We start from the raw sequence: 4,446 nt of genomic DNA on the forward strand, positions 1-4,446 counted from the left end.
AAAAAGGTGAGCGTCATCAGCATGTTCCAGAACCTAATGTCAAACGTTACATTTTTACAGGTGGAATGAATAACGAGATGGCTCAATTCCAAGACTTTGACCTTAAATTTAACCAGTCGAATGCTTTCGTTATTCATTTCAAACATGAGTGGAATCGCCGTAGTACAAGAAAGCCTTTTACAGTGTTAGGTTAAAAGGACAGCTTTTTAAACATCCTTATGTTGTTCCAAATTTGTAGAAGGCAAAAAGAGAAGCTGTGAAGAATGTTCATGCTGCTCTTTTTACTTTAATTTACAATGAAAAGGAGGGCTCTTGAGCTGCGAAATGGACAAAAAAGCAGCATAAGTGAATCATTAAGGAAGTATGATCGTATTGCTAGTCTTCTCGAAACCATATTATAAGTTTATGTGACAAAATGGATGGAAATTTAAATTATTCACTGTTTGACAGCAACGGTCATCATCTGCTTAAAGAGAAGCTTTTACATTCAACTATACTTGATTGACAGATGAAAGAAAGGTTTCAAGAGAGAAAATAAAGACACTACTGTCATTTTTCTGAATGATCTATCCTTTTAAAGACAGCTCAGCTTTAGGAGCACAGTGTAGTCCAGAGGACTTTGGCCCAAGATGTTCACGGATGAGATCATTCGCTTAAGGGTCAGAGGTCGAGGCCATTGTTGCATGCCCTCAAAGGGTCAGGTAAGGGTCGATCGGGCTGCAGAGAGCTTGATCCCAGCTGTGTGGATAAATGACCTATCAGTTGGGACGCTTCTTTGGGATCGAGAAAATTAATATTGACAAACCCTCCTGCACTTTCAATGGAATTGTCAATTATGCTACCTCCCAGCATTTTAAAGCTTTTACTTAATTTAGCTGTTATCATAAATATTAAAGCACTGGAATGCATCGGAAAGTTTTATCGACCAGAGAAGTAACGTGTTGTGAGCATACATATGCATTCACTCTAAATTCAGAGCAGTTTAGGTATCAATCAATATGTGTGTTTGATGCATAACCCACCACTATCTCTCCTATAGCACAAACCCCTTTCAGATCAGATCACCGGCCTGAGTGTGTGCTGGATAGAAATCAATCCGTACGCTGTATTTTGATCTTTTTCGAGAGATTTTTTTTAAAAGCCAGCACTGAAAATGACATTGTGATGTTTTAGTGAATCACTTTGGGGCCGGCAGTGATGGAAATCGAGAAGCACAATGTAATCTGTCTCACTTTATGGCTTATTTGAGTGTTTTGCAAGCAGGTCTTAAAACTTTAAAATCAGTCACATAAAATAACGATCACTTCGGCGCTGAAATGCATATCATTTTTTAAAATAAAATATAGTCCTTCACAAAGGTCAGATTAGTTTTATCTTGATTACATTTAAGTTTAGCAAGGTCAGCACTGTCCTTTATAACGTGATAACTCATCTGTCTCTGCACGCTGTTGATAATTGTAAATCTTAGCACAATCGTGCTTATCTGACTAGGCTTTTTTCCTTTTAGCTCTTATTTAAAATGAAATTTGTTCTGTCGGGACTAATTAATGGTAAAGGCAGGTGGATTTGGCCTCATGATGGTGCTAGTAGTGCAGCAAAGGAAAGCGAGCCTAATAGCTCCATATGACCGGTGTAGGTAACAGGAGATGAAATCCATAGTTGCCGGCTGCTGTTGTTCACATCAGTGGCCTATTATGACGTCTCAATATCTTTAGCATTTTCCTCGGTCAGTGCTTCTCGTTAACAGTAGATCGGCTTCATTTATAATTCACAGCTGGGTTATGCGGCTTAATATGCTGTATGTTTATCATGAAATGCGTTCTTTTGAATGTGAATGTGAAATTGTATCCAGATCCAGGATTTGCAGGTTTTGAGCGATATGCATTGTTTTTTGTGTTTCAGTAACAAGCTTGTTTGGAGGTTCACATGGACTTCTCAAAGGGGTCTACTGCTACATTAAGTATTGATATGCCAGTGTGCCACTGTTTCATATAAATCACCCCCAAGCCAGCTTAAAGTCAGTTGTGCTCAATGGGTCCATATAATACACATGAACATATTTCATTATTCGTTCTGAATAAAATATACAGTTCCCTTTTTTTCAAACATACAGTATGACTGACCACCTAAATAACTATAAATAAATAAAATAAGTATGTTCAGAGAGTTTTGGAGGACTCAATGTTCGAAAATAAATAAATAATTACAATTTATAATATATATATATATATATATATATATATATATATATATATATATATATATATATGTATGTGTGTGTGTGTGTGTGTCAATAAAATTTTATGAATAATATATTAATGAGTAAATTTAGATTTACAATTGAGTAAACAATTTGAGAAAAAAATTGCCATGAATTCATTTATTACTATTTGATTTGTCCTCCTGCAATAATTTATTAAGCTCATGTAAATCCTGATTTTCACTCCCTAGTGTGTTTGTATCATTTATAATTCTTACGTCCATGTATGTTTTGTATGTGTGTATAATGTATATTTAGATTGACTTTGACCTCTCCGAACAGCAGAATCAGGTTGTAATGGGGAACACGGTGAACTCAGGACTATCATGGCAATGTGCCCCCAGGGTGCGTTTGAACATCAATAGATCTATAGCTGGAAGACTCGGCCTCGTGCTATTGCTATTCTAATTTGATGTTGTATTTTTTATGCGGACATTTGGAGATCTTCGAACGAGGACACTATTTCCAGGTCACTAGCCTTTTAATTACCGACCCTTGTAACCGAGAGGTTATTGATAGAACTCCGAGCACACAGCTGTTTACAACCACGGCCGACGAGTTATCATCAACGCTTTCGAGTTTCATTTCTTTCGTTTCTCTGCTCGCTCATGCAATTTTGGGTGGGACGCAGCTGCTTGCACCCCGAGGACGACTTTGCTGCGATATTGCCGCTTGTCACGTAGTTATGAAAATATGCTAAACATTGGAATAGACAACGATTCAATATCCTCTCAATGGATGTTCCCAATGGGACGATCAGACCATCAATCAGACGGCTTAATTAAGCCAGTATGATTTGGGAATGATTTGTGCGTAGGTACGGTTTTGTTGTTAAGGACTCCTTTTGGATTAAAGTCACAATGACCCTTTTGTTTTAATTGTGGATTGCAATCAGCAACCTTTTGTCAACAAGTTTAACGTTTTTAGTTTCGCCTAGTCTCTCAAATGGCAGCGAAGCGCAGGCTTTAAAGCGAGCCGTCTGTAAATTTGCATGTGCTGGAAAATCGTCTTGTGTCAGCACGGAGCCATTTCTACTGAGCCTCACCTTCAACAATGTAATTATGTCACAATGTTGTATCACTCTGAAAGCAACTCGTGCAATTTGAAGGGTAGGAGGGAGACTAATCTAGAAGCAAAGTGCTGAGTAATCTTAAGCCAATTTCTCCTTATTAAATTTCTCCTGAAATTTACCATTTTCCCAGTGCCCTGCTGAGCTCACAGAAGCAATTTTAACGCCCTGCTCGGTGTGTTGTTCCTGCAGTGTTTTCCGTGCCATTCCTGGAGTTTGCTCCAAAGTTTAATTTGATTAACGTCGTTTATATTAAAGCGTGACTTAAACACGCTAGCCGAAATGACGGATCAGTGGTTATGAAGGTGACCTTTAATTTTCACTGTTTATGTCTAATACCTATTAATTACGGCAAGGTCATTGTAATAACTGTTAAATGCAGGCACAAATTCTTCAATAGCAATTGTTGATGTACTTGATTGAGTTGATATCATATAAGAGTATTTTCTGTAATCCACACTGTAGTTTTTCATGAAACCATTTGTGCTTTGTTTTATCTTGCACTGCATTTCATACATAAATACAGCTTTTGCCATTGATAAATGGTTTGCAACGTTTTCAGATGTTTTTTTTTTTGGTCTTGTTTATGTACAGTAAACCTCAAGTACCCCTTCGTCAACCCCAAACCAGAAATGTGTTCCTTTTAACTCTCATTATACTGGATATCATTTAGAATGATCTTTAATATTATTAAAGCGGCATTATTACAATGAGTCACTTTTAAACTAAAAGCAATCAATACTGTGGGTGAAAAATAGACTCATCCAGTTGCTTCCTATCAAACTGAAGCAGTATGAGGAATAAAGGCTAGAAGCTGTTATTTTATAACTGCATTTAGTTTGATATTGGTTGGTTTTATAGCTTGAGACATTTGATGGGATGAAAATAGGAAACAGCCGTGTATTGTTTCGAGATTGTGGGATGAGTAAAGAGCACTGATGCAGAAATTGACCTCCATCCGCACAAATTGCGAAATGCAACTATTGTTATGTTTGATTTCCTTTAAAAATAAATACATAAGGTAACTAACATTGCATAAATATAGATTTCTTTAATTATCTTTCACAATTAAAATAAGTCATAAATTATGTGCGTTTAAAATGTATTTATAAATCAA

This window comes from Puntigrus tetrazona, chromosome 23, assembly GCF_018831695.1.
Source record: "Puntigrus tetrazona isolate hp1 chromosome 23, ASM1883169v1, whole genome shotgun sequence".
NCBI classification, from domain to species: Eukaryota; Metazoa; Chordata; class Actinopteri; order Cypriniformes; family Cyprinidae; genus Puntigrus; species Puntigrus tetrazona.